This window comes from Lissotriton helveticus, chromosome 2_1 (genome assembly GCF_964261635.1).
Source record: "Lissotriton helveticus chromosome 2_1, aLisHel1.1, whole genome shotgun sequence".
In the NCBI taxonomy this organism is placed as follows: domain Eukaryota; kingdom Metazoa; phylum Chordata; class Amphibia; order Caudata; family Salamandridae; genus Lissotriton; species Lissotriton helveticus.
In genome coordinates, this window is record NC_136059.1 from 159963911 (window position 1) to 159984215 (window position 20305).

General features: G+C 49.2%; 1 protein-coding gene and 1 pseudogene across 6 annotated transcripts in view; one reads left to right on the forward strand and one right to left on the reverse strand.

Moving 5' to 3' along the window:
* Positions 1 to 20305, reverse strand: part of UNC13B (unc-13 homolog B) — a 3555093-nt gene that overhangs the window by 2813122 nt on the left and 721666 nt on the right. The gene's annotated exons all lie outside the window — the stretch shown is intronic.
* Positions 7629 to 8352, forward strand: LOC144819264 (N-alpha-acetyltransferase 10-like; annotated as a pseudogene).

The window sequence follows — 20305 nt, forward strand, 5'->3', positions numbered from 1 at the left end:
CTTAGCCTTAGCTCTTCTGGGCTCTCTATGTGTGCTCAGTGGGCTCGATGGAACTATGATGCCGCCCCCTGGGCGGATACCAAAACTGTTTGTATCTACCACGGAGCCCGAGCAACCTTGGCCGATGCCTTTTGGAGCTGTCCTGTGCAGCTATAGAGGAGTCTGACCCCTTGGCCGTCACCTACCCAGCCAGTCATCTGACATTGTTTTCCTTGTGTCCCCCGGTTGTGTCTCCTTCCCTCCCCTTCCTCCCTCCTCGGTGATTCCTTTGATTCTAACTGATGTTACTATGTATCCTGTAACTCGCTGATGCAAATGATTTAACTATGTATCCTGTAACTCGCTGATCCTCATGTAAAGAGCTCCGATACCTCCGGGTCTAGCCAGCGCTATATAAAACTTTGCAAATAAATAAATAAGTATTCCAACTGATGAGCATGTCCTAGGTTGAACCTAAACATGATGCCATTTAAAAAAAAAAACAAATTTATTGCAAATCGAGACTATCACTCTTTAAAAAAAAATTCTCACATTGGTTAAGATGGCATTTTTATTGTTAGATATTTGTACAGATGAGAGGCATATTAAATCTGGTACTTTGTTAAGTTTATTATTATTATTTATATATTTGTTTAAATATATTTGTTTTTTTTTACCAAGATGAATACAAGTCCGTGCAAAAAGCGCATGAATACATTCTCATGCATCATGAATGTATCAAAATAGTCGTTCACATACCTGGAAACTACCATTAGACCCACAGCAATCTCCTATTACATAATAGCAAACCTTACAGGTCATATAGAGACAAAAGGCTGTGTAATTCTTTAATTGTGTGGACCCTTGTTTCTGTGCGCCCCCCACATGAAGCAATTCCATCATCCTTGTGTTCCATGCCATAATACACCCTCCATCAACCTCAGATCTTTCTGAATTTGCAAGGGAATCCCTTGCTTTGATATTTCACCTTTTCTGCTGCCATATACAAATCCATACCTTGGCTCCATTCCTGCAGTGATGGTATCTCCAATGCATCCCAGTATCTTGCCACGTCTTGTTTGGCCACCCAAAGTCCCAATGCGCAAAAGGTAAGTTTGGCTCGGGCGGTCTATGTCATTAGGGATGCCGAGGAGTATTAATTTGGGCCCAGTGGGAGTCGTTCTTCCAGTACTTGAGAAAGCTCTGCAACAATCTCCGTCCAGTATGTCTGTATGCAATGGCATCCCATATAATGTGGATGAGCGTACCCAGTTCTCCCTGACATCTAAGGCATGTGGGGGTCCCCCATATAGATAGCGGAGGTGTGAATGTTTCTCTAATAGTATTCTCTAAAGGCGGTATGTAGGGTGGTCTAGTGGAACAGAGTCATTTATGGCAATTAAATGGGCTGCCCAATAGTAGCCTTCGATGTCTGGTAGCACTAAGCCTCTGTTGTATTGAGGCCTTTGTAGCGTACCGAGTGATATTCGGGGGTGGCCATAATCCCATAATAGTGTCCACAGCGCTTAATTAATTGCTGTAACAAGAGCTGTCTCTACTGGGTATTAAGTGTTCAGGATGGAATTTAGCAATTTGGATAGGGTAAACATTTTAAGGAGGGCAGCAATGCCCATTAGCTCAACGTCCATTAGAAAAGTGGTGAGCACCCACCCAACGGTGCGTGTGGTGAAGATCTCCTTTTGGGTGGTCATGAAGATATCTAAGTATTGGAAACCTTCATTTGATATTTGAAGACCCCCTGGAAGTGACAACACCGGTGCTGGGACCTGTGGGGCATAGGCTAACGACTCGGTCCAGTTGATGGTATAGCCGGAGTGGCCTCCATATTCATCTATTACCTCAAAGATGTTCAAGATGGTAACCTTGGGTTCTGATACATAAAGAAGCATATCGTCGGCGTACAGTGACAGTTTTTCTTCATATTCATCCTCTTGAGTTATGCAGAACCCATGGATATGTGGGTGTTGTTTAATAACGCAGGCCAGTGATTCTATTGTGATAGGGGATACATTTTTACAATTACTGCCCAGAAGTTGCTTTCAAAACCAGGTGGTAAGGTAACCTTATTAATTGCTTGTTTATATAGCTGGTTTCATGGGCTGGGCTAGTTATGACGTTAGAATGGGTGATACCCAGAGTGCGTGTCAGTTTCAGCTGACTACGATGCCAGACAAGGGCGCGGCCTCGCTGTCAATAGCAATGAATGACCTTGTGAAAGTAGAGACAGAAAGGCGGAGCTTCACAGGGGTTAGGGGCAGGTTATGAGTGACAGCTGTTGCCAAGGGGAGGGGATTAGATGGACTAGCCAAGAATGGAGTACGCCTATGAGTGTCAAGAGGCACTGACAGGGGAGGGGTCCTGCAGTGACTGGCAGGGTGTCGGTAAGGTCGGGAGTGGGGCCTAGGGGCTGTCATTAAGCAGACGCATAGAGGGGCAAGAGCTTGGAAATGACACGAGGTGGGGGCTCTTCGCCCACTGGTGGAAAGCATGTTCAACCCGGTACAGAGTAGGGAGCAGAATGAGGGTGGGGCGGGTCATATCTGTGAGTGGCAGGCAGAGGTTCCGGGTGCTGACAGTAGGCGGGGTCTGTTTTGAGGAGCAGGGGCATGTTTTGCACACACAGCAGGTGGAGCTTTCTGCTGAGTGCTAGGGGACGGGAGTTGGCCGTGCGCTTGGACGGGTGACTCGGCGGCTGCGGCGCGAGCCTCGGGCTCTGGCACAAGATGGCGGGGCCGCACCTGCGGTGATGGGACACGGAGAGGGGGCCGTAGGACCTGCGGAGGCTGACATCGGAGAGGGCAATGGCCCACGAGTCCGTGCTGGTGAGACGCTAACGCCCTTCTGAGAGGAAGAGGGAGGGTACACACCGTAGAAACTGTCCCCAATGAGCAAGAGTCAGGAAGCTTTTCATCACCCTTATGGAGACGGAACCTACCTCCGACAAACAGAGGTTGAAACTGTTCTCTCAAAGATTGAAACTCCATCCATTGAGAGAACAAGCACCCTCGCGCAGCAGCAGGGGGAGATAGGAGGGGGCCTGCGCTATTCCCTTGCACAGCAGGGTACGATAATTGATAACATATGGCGCTGCTCCTCACTCCCACAAGGGAATCACCAAACATGCACGCGTTGCCATTGAAAGCAATGCAACGCGTGCACGTTTTTGGGCTCAAAACTGACTCGATGGCTAAAGGTCTTTTTTCTATGAAGCAGTGCATGCGCGCTGCGTAGGCGAGACCTAAAAAGCATTTGTTCTAGGAATTGCAAATGAACAGCGTCAAACACCTTTCAGTATCCAACAATAAAAATGTGTGAGGGGATGGGCAATACTGCTCTGTGGTCATCCATACGGGAGTTCTACGTAGATTATGATGGGTCACTCTGCCTCTCCCGGTTTATTAACGGCAAAATGACTGACAGGAGCCTAGTCACCACGATGGAGGTCAATAGTTTGATCTCCACATTTAACAAGGAGATTAGGCAATATGACTCACACTTATCAGCGAGTTTGCCCTTGAGAAGCACTACTATTGTGGCCTTCCGGAGGTTTGGTGCCAGCTCTTCCCTCTCATCTCCCTCTTTGAACAGGTTAAGATGGGGCCCTAGTAAGAGTGTTTTTTATAGAACTCTACTGGAACACCATTTGGACCTGGTGTTTTCCCAGTGTGAAGGAATGAATGAATGCATTCTTTATTTGTGTGGTTACTTAAAACCATTAAAAAAAATACAATTTATATTATATACAATGGTATAAAATCTAAAAAGCAAGTGTATATACAATACAATGTTAAGATTCTCTTTGCTTTGTTGGGTAAAAACAGCCAAGTGTTGATCAGTCTTTTGTATTAAATCAGTCTTTTGTATTAAATCAGTCTATTTTGAGAAGGAGGCTGAACGGCAGTCTCGGCAGTACCTGCCTTGCGGCCTAGGGCGAGGTGTCAATCAGTTTTAGGCGAGTGAGGAAGACAAATTTGCCAAAGTTGGCCATGTGCTTCACTGTGTCCAATGTGTAAAGGCGAAGGACTGCCTTCTGTGCCGCGCGAGTGCCCAGTTGGAGGAGAATTGATCTAAGATAAAATCTGTGAGCTAGACGCAGGGCCGGGCAGCAGAGTAAAATATGGCCTAAAGACTTGCGTTTGTAGTTGCAAAGGCGGCACTCCGTAATGGCTGACCTTACTTTCCTGGTTGGATATAGATCTTTAAGAGGGAGGGGATGTAGTCTCGCAGCTAGAATGTTGTTTTCCCAGTATGCATTTCGGCAATCGCCTCTTTCACCTCCTCAACGCAAAACCTATGTCTGTAGAAAGGTCTTCCCCTGGTTTACTATTAATCGACCTGACCCACCATACATCCCTTTCGCTGCAGCCTTGCCATGCCCGACGTCTACCAGCGTTGTCTCCTGATTTGTACAAGCGATGTCGGGAAGCCAGCATTTGTTGTTTTGCTTTTTCCTGTGCCAGGTCTCTAAATTCTGCTTGATATGCCGCCAATTGCGTTAGTTTGGGGGTCAGAGACCTTCCTCAGGGAATATTCTACCTGTTTCATCCAGCGTCTCCAGTTCTGCCTTCTCCTTTTCTTCTGGGCCACTAGATTTGGGTCTCTGTCTCTAAGTACAGTCTTGAAGGACTCCCATAACACTAGTTGAGATTCCACTGTGTGCTCATTTTCTTTAAAATAGAGCTCTGTATCTACCCGAAGGCCCCTTGCAACTCCTGCGTCTTTAAAGTTCCGGGACGTGAGCTTCCAGCATGTGGCTGCTCCCTCTCGCAGCCTCCCCAGTCAGATGAGCAGTGGCGAGTGGTCCAACAGCCTCTCGCCATGTATTCAGACAGTGAGATAGCCCCAACCTCCCCTCTAGGCACAAATATGTGATCTAATCTGGAATATACTTTGTGTGCACCTGAAAAGTAAGAGTATGCCCGCGTATTGGGGTGGTCCTGGTGCCATATATCTTGTAGGCTCATCCCTACAGCAAAGCGAGCCAAGTTGGTAGGGCAGGCAGGTGGTGGCATTGAGCCAGAACAGTCTTGGGCTGGGGCCATTACATCGTTGAAATCCTCTCCAATTTTGCGCCGTGATGAAGTGGAGTCAAGTAGTATGTCAGTATGTTTTTCAGGAGTGGGGTCTTGGAGCCGCGGTGAGGCATAGATGCTGATAATTGTCATGGGGGTACGGCCTCGGAGTCCCTGCCCCATCAAAGCGTCTCAATGGATCTATACATGTTTTGGATACCAGAAAGGGGTGTGTGTTTTGTCTGATCAATATGGCTACCCCACTGGCTATATTGTGGCCCTGCATGAACTAGGGTGACATATGTCCCTTTAAAGTAGGTTTCCCGTAGCAGGGCGATGTCTGGTTGCACCCTTCTAATATATTGTGAGACCAAACCCCTTTTTACCTTGCTGCCTGGCCCATTTACATTCCAAGATAACACTGTGACCAGGCGCTGTTTTATCTTCTCTGGAGAGTGCATCTTGGAGTGCCTCTGCATGTAATGACCTTGAGAAAAATCATCACACTGTGAAGACCATGTTAACAACTGTTCGTTTGATGCAATGCATGAGAGAAATTGAAAGCAAAAGTAAGAAGCCAAAAACAACACCACTTCGGTTCACCCCTTCAAGCCCCCCCACCTCACCCATCCACAGTGCACCCTTATACTGAATCTTATGCAACTCTCTCAAAGCATATCAGTGAAAGGAGAACCTGAGAGGTCGGTAGCCCTTTTTTTTTTTAAAATAATTTTTATTGTTTTCATATCATGCAATATGGACATCTGGTGTTACTCATGCTGCCGTTACGCAGATAGCCCTTTGGATATTATACCAAACTGTCAACATCCCTTAGGTAGTGCATTCCCCAACTTGTTCTAATCCCCTACCCCTCTACCCCCACCCCCTGTCAGTGTGCCTCTTTTATCCTGCTCCTTCAAAAACAACCAAAGAATTCCTCTGAGCAAATGTATGTTCACTGTGTCTCTGCACTAGCTCGTTAGGGCCCCTGTGTCTGGAATATGCCATGCAGTCCCCTTCCGCATCACTGTTCTATGCATCAAGGTCCTCTGTGCGCCCTGTGCATTCGTCATGCTCACCCACTTCCCTGAGCCCGCCTCTCATCTTCATCCTCGTCTCCATCCTCACTGGCCGGTATTTGCAGTGCTGTCACCAACGCTCCCCACGCCCTAGCGGCCTCCATAGCTTTGTCATTCGCAGTGTGCGTAGCTAGTTGTAAACGGAGTATCCCTTCGCTGCCCGCCCAATGCAGGAAACTAGCTCTCCATCTCAGAAAATTAGGGCCCGCTTTCGACTTCCAATGCATAGAAAGCTCCCTCTTAGCCATTATTAATATCAAGTCATAAAACTTACTCGAGACCTTAGTTCTGGGTGTATGCGGGAACCAAAGTAGTAAGCAAGTCCCCATCTCCACCTCTATTGCACGCCCCGTCGCCTGGTTTAAGCATGTCACTACCTCCTCCCAGTAGGACCCCAGCCCTGCGCAGGACCAGAACATATGACTGAAATCAGCACCCTCAGTATTGCACCTTGGGCACAGTGAATGAGAGCCCCCGAAATACTGTAGGATTTTAACCGGCGTCAGATAGGCCCTATGCAGTGTAAAGAATTGGACCAGTTGGAACCTAACATTACGAGTTCCCTTCCAAGCACGCCGCAACAGGTGAGGCCACGTCTCCGGTATAGTTCTACCAATATCCGCTTCCCATTTGCCTTTCAGAGCGTCGAGGGGTGGAAGCCGTTCAGTCGACAATCGCCTATAGAGGGCCGTAATGGCCTTAAACGTTCCAGCTGCCATGGTCACATAGTGGCATCCCAGCGATGTCGGGGGTTCCAGTAACCCCATTTTCCACTGCCGCTGAATTTCTGCTACTAAGGTGGCGTGCAACAAGTGGTCTCCCCGCGGCAGGTCGAAAGTGTTCTGCAAGTCCTGGAATGATAACAGAACTCCATCCCTATATAAATCCCCCAACATGTGGACCCCAAGTTCTTCCCAAACCGCCAGCGCAGACCAATCCCCTCCATGCGGTAGGGCAGTGCCGGAATCCATATCGGCAGTGTGTGAAAAAAGTAGAGCAAACGCGGCAACGCCACCATTTTCAGCAGCGCTGCCCTCCCCGCCACCGACTGCTCCGGAGCCCCCTCATTGCCCCACCCACATTGCCCTAAAGGAGGTCGGGCTGCGAGAGGTCGGTAGCCCCTGATGAGAAATTAACCCTCCAGTAACTTTCTACAACTTAAACTAAATTAACAAAAAAAAACACAACTCAAAAGATGTCTAGAAATTTGTGAGGGAAAAATAGACAGAGTGAAGGTGACAGGCCAGGAAGTTGGGAACCGCGGTCAACAGAGGGTGCCGGCTAGGCTTCAGTTTCTTCACTAGCTGATCTTATGGTCTCTTGGAAGGGTTGTCACGCTAAGAAGCGTCGTCTCGTGTGCTGGTCTTTGGAGCAGTACTGCACTCGACTCCATATTCTTGACTGTGTAGATCTTCAGGTGGGAGTCCACCACTACGGTTTCCTGCTGCCTCTAAAAGCAAGTGTGCGTCCCGTCGGACTGTTCCCGGTGTGGACTCCAACAGATCCCGACCGGAAGTGGCCATCGTCAGCCGCCGCCATGAACATTCGGAAAGTGAGGCCGGAAGACCTAATGAACATGCAGCACTGCAACCTGCTATGTCTTCCTGAAAACTACCAGATGAAGTACTACTTCTACCATTGTCCTGGCCACAGCTTTCTTACATAGCTGAAGATGAGAATGGAAAAATCGTTTGCTACGTCCTGGCTAAAATTAAAGAGGATCCGGACGACGTGCCCCATGGACACATCACCTCATTGGCAGTGAAGCGGTCGCACAGGCGCTTGGGACTGGCGCAAAAGCTGATGGACCAGGCATCCCGAGCCATGATTGAGAACTTCAATGCCAAATATGTGTCTTTGCACGTCCGGAAAAGTAACCGAGCTGCGTTGCACCTGTACTCGAACACTCTAAATTTCCAGATCAGTGAGGTGGAGCCCAAGTATTACGCGGATGTTGAGGACGCCTACGCCATGAAGCGGGACCTGACACTGATGGCTGATGAGCAACACAAGAAGCACACGGAGGTGAAGGAGAAAGGCAAACAGAGCGCACTGGGCTTCATTGACAGCAAAGCAGATCACAAGTCGAACCATGTAGGCGAGTGCTGCCGAGATGAGAAATGCACCAGCAGAGGTGGAAACGTGGCGAAGGTGGAAGGGACCGAAGACAGCGGGGACAACAAGGATGTGAGTGAAGTCCGCGAAGCCACAGAGAGCACCGATGTCAAGGACAGCTAGAGGCATCAGACTCTGCCTCTTAAAGGGACATGTAGGAATACACTCTCTCTCATGGCACAGAACCTTGGCCGTCAGGGTCCGCCGGGAGTCCATGGCGTACGAAAGGAAACTAAAGACATGCTTTGCATTTTGATGCCTGGTGGAGGGAGTGTGCTGTGGGGCAATTCATGGCGAAGGAACACAACCTTTTTATTGTCGAGATGTAAATGGTGCTCATTGAGACAGTGGCTGCTCCACATCCAACCCCACAAAGAACTCTACTTTTATGTTGTGCAGTTTTCATACAGGTTTATGCTGGAGAAATAACAATAAAACCAGTGTGTATTTGAAAAGGAAAAAAAAAAAAAAAAGAGTCCACCACTACCCTCTATTTTATCCTGAGTCTGTTCCGTGTCTGTGGTCTCCCATGGAAGAGGCTGTTCCGTGTGATTCCAAGGAGTGGTCCAGTTCGACCAGCTCTGGGGTGGCTGCTTCACTTTGACCAGCTGCAACAACCTTTAGTGAGATGTGTGCCGACTTGTGGTCCGAATCTTAGGCTCTGCCCAATCTGGAGCTTCTGGTCCGGGTGGGCCATGGGGTTCCCGGACAGGTCCCCCCCCCCCCCTGTAGTCCCATCTTTAGCGTCTCAGTGATCATGGGATCTTTAGTCTCGTCACCTCCTTTTGTGCGGATTTTCATCTTCGATGTGGTAGTACCAGGTTATGGAGATGGGCGTTCCTCGAGGCACCTCCATGCTTCCTCAGGTGTTTGGAAGAAAAAGGTCTACCCCTCGTAAAGGACTTTGAGTTTCGCGGGGAAGAGTAGCATGTATTGGAGGTGGAAATGCCTCAGTTTTTGCTTGACAGATTTAAAAGTGTGTTCTTGCTTCTGCACCTCACGTGAGTAATCTGGGAACACCATTACCCTAGTGTTTTCGTAACAAATGTGGTTCGTATCTTGCGTGGTATCATATCTCGGTCTTTAAAATTTATGAAGCAGGCTATTACTCGCTGGGAAAGGGCTCCTAATGGGGTTTCGGGCCAAGCGCCCGGTGGGCTCGCTCTATAATGAAGCAGGTAGAAAACTTCTCCTAGGGCAAAAGGGATCATAGCCAAGAGTCCATGAGGGCACACACGTTCTGTCTCTCAATCCCCTTTGGGAGACCCACAAATCGCAAGTTGTTGCGCTGCGCACAGTTATCCCTTATTTAGCTAAGATCTTGGAAGCCTATGTCACAGGTTGTCTTACAGACTTCTTGGAGGAATCTGAATTCCTTGATTCCCATCAAGCGGGCTTCCGCCCAGCACACTCTACTGAGGCGGTAATCCTTACAGTATTGGATACTCTTCGCAGGGAGGTTGATAATGGTTCTCCACAGGCCCTTGTTTTGCTTGATCTTTCCGCTGCCTTCGACACGGTCGACCATTCCCTCCTGGTCGACCGTGTGAGGGACGCAGGAATCTCGGGCCCTGCCATAAGCTGGATCAGCTCCTTTCTAGAAAACCGCTCCCAGGCAGTTTGTACTGCCCAGTTAACTGCCCCTAGAGTTAACACTTCCTGTGGAGTCCCTCAGGGCTCTTCCCTCTCTGCCCTGTTGTCTAATCTTTACCTCCTCCCCCTTGTTCGAGCCTTGAAGGAGCGCAAAGTCTGCATCTTCAATTATGCAGACGATTACCAACTCATCTTTTCCATCAGTAACTCCCCAGAGTCGGTTCATGCTGTTCAATCCACCATGCTGATCATCAGTCAAAGGATGAAGAACAATCCTTTAAAACTTAATCCGTACAAGACGGAGCTGGTTTTAACAGGTGGTACCGCCAAGAGCCCATGGGGACCCCACTTTTGGCCTAGGGAGCAGGGGCAGTCCCTCGTTCCTTCTAGCTTGGATAAAATCCTCGGAGTGGTTATCAGTCAGGACCTTACTCTGAAGCCTCAGATCAACTCGGTGATCTCCACTTGTTTTTTTCAACTCCGCCAAATAAAAAAGATCTGTAGATTCCTCACTCATGGTGCCCGGATTCAGGGGATCATCGCCATGGTCATGTCCCATGTCGATTATGCCAATTCATTACACTTTGGCATCACTCTGTATCTTTGCAGACAGTTACAGATAATTCAAAACCAGGCTGCGCGCCTGATGCTCACCATCCTCGGCATCCGCATATTACTCCTCTCTTGAAGCAATTACACTGGCTTCCGGTTGTTCAGCGGTGTGCTTTCAAGATTCGATGTCTTACTTTTAAATCACTTAACGGAAGAAGCCCGAAATTTGTCAATAATATGATTGACAAATATGCTCCTACACGAAATCTGCGTTCAGCTCACAAAAATCTATTATTCACTCCTCATTTTAGATTAAAGCGCACCGTGTGGGGTTGGGGGGGAGGGGGAAGAGGTGGGAAGGCAGGTTTTCTACTCTAGCCCCCACATTCTGGAATTCTCCTGCCTCAGAAATCCACTTCTGCACCAATCTTCTTTGTTTCAGAGGTCTTTTAAAAACCTGGCTCTTCCGACAGGCCTTCTGAATCTTTCTTTAGGACTCCGATCGCAACCGAATTAGCATTAGCGCCATGAAACTTCCCCGGTGTACGTGCGCTTTATAAATTCCGTTTTAACATAACATAACAGTTTTCCACATCATCCACCCTCCAGAGTAGGTCCTTCATATTCGCCTGTAAATTGGTGACTTCGCCACGAATAGCATGAGTGGTGTCCACCACCTCTGATACATGTGTTTCGGCCATTGTGACCCACTCAGCAACCTTTCACATGTCTTGCCGGAGCAGCGTAACTTCAGAGCGAACCTCGCCAATTTTGGTCTTTACTGAGTCTTTGGAGGATTGAATAGCCTGTATGAGCACGTTGTTGTCGGGCACTACCACTGGTTCTTCAGGTGCTTCTGTTGTTGTGGGCTTACCCTTGTGTATTGGTCGATTTGGCCCTGCTTGGGCATTTTAGTGTCCTTATCCTTTCCCATGGTAGGAAGAAGTAAAAGGGGAAAGGGGGGAGGAGGGTGTAAGACTACGATTCTCTTCCTCTCTTTGCGTAGAAGTCCCACCCCAGACTCAGTCCGAAGTTCTATCTGCAGGGCCCCGTGGATGTTGCACAGGACTTCCAGCAAAAGAAAAGGGGGAGGGGGTGTTGTGGGCCCAGGACACAGGTGGAGCCTCCGCCCAGGGTTGTCGTGGGGACCAGTATTATGTGCACTAGCTGCAGTCAGTGAGGATCCTTAATCAGTAGCGGGAGCAGGGGAGAGCGAGCGCCCCACCACACTATGCAGGGTCCGACCTCTGGGTCCCCTGTAGTTGCTACTCAGGGCCACAGCAAGGAAGCCCCACTAGTTCTGGGCACACTATCCCGCTCAGCCTGGCCCGCTGAGCCCCAGCTGGGTTGGGGGCCAGCAGGGAGGGAAGAAGGGTGTCCACGTCCCAAATTATGCACAGCACTCCTGCACTAGGGCTCCAGTCTCTCCATCCCTTACTTTGGGCAGATGGCAGCACGCCGATGTTTTGGGCTCCCGCATTGCAACACTGTACCACCCCCGGCCACCGCCCTACCTCACGTTTCCAGGTGGACTGAAGCTACCGCACGTCGGTTTCATACAGGCGGGAAAGCACTGGGGATTCGGCAGCAGGCTCCCACTCCTTCTCTGGTCCCCTGAGGCGAGGCCATGCAGTCAGCCCCAGGGCCGTCGCCGGTTCAACCGATACACCCCTACAACTTCAAGATCCAGGCTGGTGACGGGGGCTTGGTTGAGGAGGCTTCACTCTTGCCCAGTCTTCCTGGCTGCTGTAAACAGGCATCAGCCCAGGGCCGGACTGACCAGAGCGGGCACCGGGCAATCCCATGGTGCGCCGCATGGGTGGCCGGCCCCGGCAAAGAGCTCCACGGCACCTCCAAGCCCCCCACGCGCCCCCAACCTCGCCCCCCCAGAGTGGCACTTTGCCGTGGCCGGTTTTGGTTCCCAGTCCGGCTCTGCATCAGCCTCAGCCTTCAGCACGGGCGCTCACTCCTCCCAAATGTGCTCTGTAGGGGGAAAATTGGGTTCCTGCATACAACAGGCCCCAAGGCAGCGGGTGGCCTCGATGTAAGTCAGGGCGGGACCACAGTCCCGTCATTCACGCGAACACTGCTGCCATTTTGTCGGGCAGGGGCAGGCCAGGACCGATGCCAGGTATTCGCCTCAAGACACGGCCTTAGGGCCTCCGGGCTACAACCGGTACAGAGTTTAAGGTCCTTACATCAGTGGAGTCAGGTATGGTGATTGGATGGCAGTCTTTGCCCAGGGTCTTTACAGGATTCAGGGGGAGTCGGCAGAGCTAGCGTAGAACGGGGCGAGTTGGCCATCTTGCTGTCCACGCCCCCTATTTTTATTTAATGACCAAATAAAAAAAGATGTTTGGAAAATTATGGACTACAAATGTTCCAGTTAAATCTAGTGTCATGATCTGGACACCTCCTCTCCTCCCCACAGGGATCAGATTTCTAACCCCCTGGTGCAATGACTTAGATCAATGTACCGATGAGAATTAAAAAATATAGTTGGATTGCGAGCCATACACAACCCAATAAGCAGCACTTCCTAACACCCTAATACTACTTCTAAGCTTTATACATTTTTTTAACAGAGGCAGAAAACAGCAAGCTTATAAATCGAGTTTCTCACGATGGATAACAGCATACCTTCTCTTGGTAGAAAGTAGCCGTTTAGCTCATCTTAATGACTGCTCTTAGCTAGGAATGATAAAATGTGCAAGGCTGAAAGCCACTTCTCCACACCTCTACCAGAGCAGCCACCACCTAAATCTGGATGTCGTGGCAAACTAGCGTGATCTCTGGCTTGAGCGTCGTAGCCTGGGATCTCTGGCTTGAGAGTGGTAGCCTGAAGCCCCTCCAAAATATAGTCTAATACCTTATTTATAGTATATGATAGCTGGTTTTAGCCCATATTTATAAAATGAAGCAGCACTTAGACACTAAAATCTAAACGGGACAAAACAAATATGACGGTAAATGTGTCTTCTCAAATTTTATGCAGTTAATTTGCCACATAACGCAAACAATAGAAAACTGCTATCTTTCTCTGAAAGCGTCCATAATATTATGGCTGGGACCATAATGAAAACAACTAAAATATGTCAAGAAGACGTGATACCAACACTCATGTGCATATCTAAAACTTCACACTTTCTAATAAAAATACATAAAAGGAACTGCAAGCAGGTTCATAATAAAAATAGAAAATGTCTCAACATGACTGGTCACAGTGTTCACAATAGGAATAGTGGTCTTCATATCAATAATTTATATCTATAATTTCTCCGTTGGTTTTTTTAAATAGTGATTTTAGATACATCGTCTGATGAATAATGATTAGTCAATCTATTAACAGGATATTGTTTGAGGATTCCATTCTTTATCTTTCTTTTTATGAAAGATAACGTGCTTGTTAAGAAATATATAATGCGAAGATGTATTACGGTTTGATATTACTTATTCACTTTGAGATTGAGAAATGTTCTGCTGATGTCCAGAACAATGTCAGGAACATGATGGTGGTGGGCGTAGCTTAGGATCTGAGTAGACAAAAATTCGTCGCAGCAGCCTATCAAGGTAAGTGGGTGTAGGCTTTAGGTGCACTTGTGGTTACTTATATTTTAGCTATTCCTAACATTATATCTGGAATACTGATTCCATGTAATTAATATTGAATTCAGATTTAAGTAACATCTTATTATAAATGCAATAGGGAGTGCAACGGTGCAAATCTCCCAAACCCAGATGTCACCCACGTAAGAAATCTCATGCCAAACAAGAACATGCATGAAATATCATGTTGCGGCCTTCTTTGAACTCTTGTATATAGGAGATTACCTGGAAGAACGTCACTTCTCAATGGCTGCATCTTGTCTGCTTGTGTCTTGCTCAGTTGAAGACTGAATTGGACTACAACTATCCATGTAAATCCTCTTGTTGTCAGAGTACTGTCATCCGCGTTTGCATGGACTTAGAAAGTTTCTCTAACAAAGGTATTGTTTCATGACTGACTACTGAACTGAAGTTATGATTTCGTCTCTGAAGTAATAATCTCTTACTCCTTTTAAAGACATTAAACCACATATTCGATTTGGTTTTCTAAAAGTATCGTGAACAGCATTCAATAATATTCAAGTTAGTTGTAGGATTAGCTTCTGCATGTCTATATCATAACATTCGGAGGTGGTAGACTTTTGATAAAAATTTCACATTATATATGTAGGAGTCAAACTACTTTATTTTATTTTATTTGCAATTTGTTCAGCGCGCAAATACCCAGAGGTGTCTCGGCGCTTTAAAGATCAGAAACTGCACAAACCAGGCATCTATTGTGCAAACAGCCACGTCTTAAGTTGTTTCCTAAAACTGAGTAGCGTGGGGCAGATCTTAATACACAGGGGGAGTGAGTTCCACAGTCTTGCTGTGGCCACTATAAAGCGTCTGTCACCCCAATTGACCTACTCACATTCTAAAGCCCAGCTGAAGTGTGTCTCCCAACTCTAACAGGTATATCACATATGTGTTAGATAGTTCAGCTCAGGAGAATAAACAGTGATGTTGCTTGTTTACTCTCTAAGACTTGAATGTATGAAACAAACCTGTACCAGGTCCAAGAGATGGTTCTACGTAAAAACGTGTCTCCCCCCCCAAATTCTATGTCAGAGCCAGAGGCGAGGATTACGCTGTACTTTCTTCACTTTATTGAAGAACAGCGATTTGACGAAAACACCATAAATACTTAATTTCACATAACCATTAGAGAAAAAGTCAACAGTTCAACAATATGCACTATCCAATCAGATGAGACCAGGGCCCCTTGATAGTTTCCTGTTGAAGTTGACACCTTGCCGGTCTTCACCTCTCTAGCAGCCGAGTTAAGTCTCTCTGGCCTCTCAGCCTCATTTCTTTTTGTTACTAAGCTTTATTATGGTATTTTCTGTGCCTGTTTATTACTATTGCATTGTTATTGCTGCGCAGGATCGCTAGCTGCTCCTTCGCGGCCGTTTTTTTCTCATTTACGCTCTTAGGCACCTGGGGCCATTGAGATGCGGCCCTCTGGCCACTAGAGGGAACCACATCTCACTCACGGTCAGGGGAGCCGCTCTTTTTTTTAGGTCGAGGGCCGTAGGCTGCGCTTGCGCAGTCTCAGTCAGAGATTTAAGGATTCTTGGTTAAGGGGCTTGAACCCGCCCCTCTTCTCCATTGGCTGACTTCCTAAACGGAGGCCAGCCATTGGAGGAGAGGGGCATCACTCCGTTCAAGCCCAGTCTTTTTTGGATTCGGGGGCGGTTTTTTAGCTCTTTCTTGCTTTCTTTCTCTCCTCTTCCCATTGGCTGGAATTTTATCTTCCAGCCAATGGGAAGAGGCGAGAACGAAAACCACGCCCCCGAATCTGAAAAAGACGCTGGTTTCTCCGAGGCATTTCTGCCTCGCCTCGGAGAAACATGGTGGCGTTTCAGCCTTCCGTGGCTTTTTTTTTGTTTATTTAATTGTTTATTTATTCAGCCGCGTATTCACATCAGCGTTTCTAACGCCGTATTGGGAATTCGGAGAGCTGAATGGTGTGCAGAGGTGTCTTAAATGAAGGCCGGCCCGTGATCAAAGTGAAGCCCCGAGGGCCGGTATTGTATCGTCACCGGTCCTCGATCTCCAGAAGTGCTGCGGGCATGCTTTAAATTCACCGCCGACTGCCCGAGGCCAGGTTCGCTGTAAAGAGGAGCCGCGTTGCAGCAGAGCCTAGCAACCAGCGTGCTGCGCCGGAGGACAGGAGAGATCTACGGCGCCTGAGACCATTGCAGAGGGGAGCCTTGCCGGCGGGCCGTGTCCTGCTGATTTGGGAGCTGGGTTGGCCGGCTCACATGCACGCCACTACAGGCGTCAGGTACCGGGGCCAGATTACAGGGGGCATTTCGCAAATCCTACTTCCTCACCTCGTGTACAGAGCTGAAGCGCTAAGGGGAGCTGTGTATCGTCTTTTTTGTTTGCATTAAATGCCACACACATACACAGAACTAGGGATTTACGGAGCCCGGGCCTGCTGCTGACTGACTCTCTCTTTGTCCCTCAGTAATGGTCCCTTTGCAGTGTCGGGCTGGCCCATAGGGCAACCAGGTCTCTACGCATGGCTTGGCAGTGGGTGCCCTGCTTCATGTGGCTGCTCCTGTTTTGGTTTCTAGGCTGCTCCCGGGGCTGGGCGATGCCGGCCCCTGCTCCGGATTCCTCCTGCTCCGGTTGCTGTGTCCCACGGCTTCCCTTGTGCTAGGTTCTCTAATCCGCCTCTTGCGCGTGCTCTCAGTTGCACAGTCCGCTCCACTCGCTGCCTGCTCCCCTCTGCTGCCTGTCCCAGCCTGCTCTGTTCTCAGCTGAGCTCTGGAACACGAGCCTGAGCTGCTGATAGTCTGGTGTCTGTGCCCGCCCGCACAGTATCTCAGCGTCGGGGAGGGGGGGCGCTAGACTGGGGTGCGGGTAGCAGCTGGTATCCGGCGCTCTGCCACCATACTCTGCCCCCTGCCTACCTCCTCCACTCCTGGCTCAGCTCCGCCTCGCCTCCGGGCTCCCATGCAGCGCCCTCAGCGTTTCATGCGGTCCACAGACAGCACTAAGCCTGTAATACTGTCTTCAGCCTGCGTTAAGTGAAGTCGGAACCTGAGCCTGAGACCATTGCGGAGGGGAGCGCTGCCGGCGGGCCGTGTCCTGCTGATTTGGGAGCTGGGTTGGCCGGCTCACATGCACGCCATTACTGGCGTCTGGTACCGGGGCCAGATTACAGGGGGCATTTCGCAAATCTTACTTCCTCACCTCGTGTACAGAGCTGAGGCGCTAAGGGGAGCTGTGTAGCGCCTTTTTTTGTGCATTAAATGCCCCACACACTCAGAGCTAGTCTAGGGATTTACGGAGCCCGGGCCTGCTGCTGACTGACTCTCTCTTTGTCCCGGAGTAATGGTCCCTGAGGGCGCTGATTGTGCGAGCTGAATCCGCACTCGGCCGGGGCACCCCTGCCCGTCTGTGGTGGTACATTTACTGCTCATCTTGAGTGAGGGTTAAATGCATGATCCGTGGTGCCCCCCCACCCGCTGCTCCTCTTCCTCCCCGCCGCTGCTCCCCCGCCGTGGTGGCACATTTACTGCTCATCTTGAGTGAGGGTTAAACGCATGATCCGTGCTTACCCCTCGCTGCACCTCCGCCCCCCGCTGCTCCTCCCTGCGCTCCCCCCGCTGGTCCTCTGGGCCCTTACACGCGCCTCCTCCGCTTCACTCTCCTTCATCTTTCATTTGAGTGTCGTGTTTGCACCGCCTAGTTCCTTCCACGCCCCCCCCCCCCATTACCCTCCTTGTCTCCCCCTTCCTCGTAACCCGTTCTCATTGCATTTCTGCCACTTCTCCTCTTCACCCTTTCTCAGGGCAGCAACTCTTAACTGCCTTGGGGATGGGGAGAGGAACTCACCGACCAAGATCTTGATTGGGGAGGAGTGGGGTGATGGCAGAAATGAGACATGACTGTATTCCTTTATTGGTTGTGAAGCGCCACTATAGCAACAGGGAAGCTACAGACCTCTAGCACGAAGCCAAAGGTGAAAAGGAATTCATTTGGCAATGATAACCAGTGTATAGACCACAGCTTCTTTGGGGACGAAGCTCTTCAGCCTATTGCAGTTGTTCCCGAGGTCAGTCTCCAGGTGAAGAGGCCGATCAGGGATACTTCAGATCTCTAGCAGGAGGCCAAAGAATGCAAGGGCACCAGTGTAAAGACCACCAGGCAAAGAGGCAGCAGGAGAGTTCCAAAGCATGGTGTTTTGAAGATGCATAGGTCTCAGGTCAAGCCATTTGGGTCTAGGTGGGTGGACCAACACGCCATTAAGGGAGGCCTACCTTAGGTGGCACAAGCATATCAATTTCCAAAGGAAGGATGTAACATCACCCTACAATGCCTCGTTGTTTGTGCTTGCTCTCATGCCCCCTCGTTCTTTTTGCTTGCTCTCCTGCCTCCTCGTTGTTTGTGCTTGCTCTCCTGCCCCCTCGTCGTTTGTGCTTGCTCTCCTGCCCCCTTGTTGGTTGCGCTTCTTTCCTGCCCCCTCGTTGTGCTTGCTCCCCTGCCCCCTAGTTGTGCTTGCTCCCCTGCCCCCTAGTTGTGCTTGCTCCCCTGCCCCCTAGTTGTGCTTGCTCCCCTGCCCCCTCGTTGTTTGTGCTTGCTCCTCTGCACTCTCGTTTGTGCTTGCTCCTCTGCACTCTCGTTTGTGCTTGCTCCCCTGCCCCCTCGTTGGTTGTGCTTGCTCCCCTGCCCCCTCATTTGTCGTGCTTGCTCTCCTGCCCCCTCGTTGGATGTGCTTGCTCTCCTGCACCCTCGTTGTGCTTGCTTTCCTGACCCCTGTTCCCTCGTTGTGAGCGTGTTTTCTGGCCTCTGTTCCTTGTATGTGGCTCTGTGTGGCTCTGTCTGTGTGTTTGTGTGGCTCTGTCTGTGTGTGTGTGTGTGTCTCTGTGTGTGTGTGGCTCTGTCTGTGTGTATGTGTGGCTGTGTGTGTGTGTGTATGTGTGGCTGTGTGTGTGTGTATGTGTGGCTGTCTGTGTGTGTGTGTGGCTGTGTGTGTGTGTGGCTGGCTGTGTGTGTGTGGCTGTCTGTGTGTGTGTGTGTGGCTCTGTCTGTGTGTGTGTGGCTCAGTCTGTGTGTGTGGCTCTGTCTGTGTGTGTGGCTCTGTCTGTGTGTGTGTGTGGCTCTGTCTGTGTGTGTGTGGCTCTGTCTGTGTGTGTGTGGCTCTGTCTGTGTGTGTGTGGCTCTGTCTGTGTGTGTGTGGCTCTGTCTGTGTGTGTGTGGCTCTGTCTGTGTGTGTGTGGCTCTGTCTGTGTGTGTGTGTGGCTCTGTCTGTGTGTGTGTGTGGCTCTGTCTGTGTGTGTGTGGCTCTGTCTGTGTGTGTGTGGCTCTGTCTGTGTGTGTGTGGCTGTCTGTGTGTGTGTGGCTGTCTGTGTGTGTGTGGCTGTCTGTGTGTGTGTGGCTGTCTGTGTGTGTGTGGCTGTCTGTGTGTGTGTGGCTCTGTCTGTGTGTGTGTGGCTCTGTCTGTCTGTGTGTGTGTGGCTCTGTGTGTGTGTGTGGCTCTGTGGGTAGCTTTTTTTTGTAGGTGGCTCTGTGTCTGGGTGGCTCTGTGTGTGTGTGGGTGGGTAGCTGTGTGTGTGTGTGGGTGGGTGGGTGTGTGTGTGTGTGTGTGTGTGTGTGTGTGTGGGTGTGTGTGTGGCTGTGTGTGTGTGGCTGTGTGTGTGGGTGGCTTTCTGTGTCCGCGAATAATCTCTACTACTCTCTAATGCTCACCTATTGCCATTGTAAATGACAATACCATTTATTTATGTTTTTTAAAAAAAATGAAAAAAAATGTCATGAGCAATGCCAATAGCTCTACCTTTAATAATGCCGAGACCACTGCATTGTAAATGCTTGTCTTTTCTTTTTTTCTAGCACATTTTAGTTGAGCACGTGTGCTGCACTTGGGACATGAGTCCATTTACATTCTTGACACTTGATTCTTTAGCTGGCTAATTTTGGGTCTTGGTGTGTCACAGAGTTATTTTGCATTTTGATTCACTTCACACGAGCACTAGGTGGATGCTCGCCTTCTGTCGGTGATGGCTCACTTGACATGTTAATAGGGGTAGAAGTAATTATGTGATAATGTTTTTATCTACAGTTATGTGTATAATACCTGTCCTGAAGAGGCCAAAGAGGATAAGGCTGAAATGTGGTTGCGTCGACAGTCAATTGGAGGGATCTGCATAAATTATAAATACATTGAATTGTTATGTGCCATATTAAAGTTAGATCTACTTATTGTACAGCCATATTAAGGCACATTGGTCAGATTTCCTCTGAGTGGTTCTCCTGGATTTTATAAAGGGACACTCGCATGTGTTTTTCTGTGGGTTATGGTATGTGTTGGATTTTTTATTGGTCTTATGTATGTGTTAATAATTGTACTGA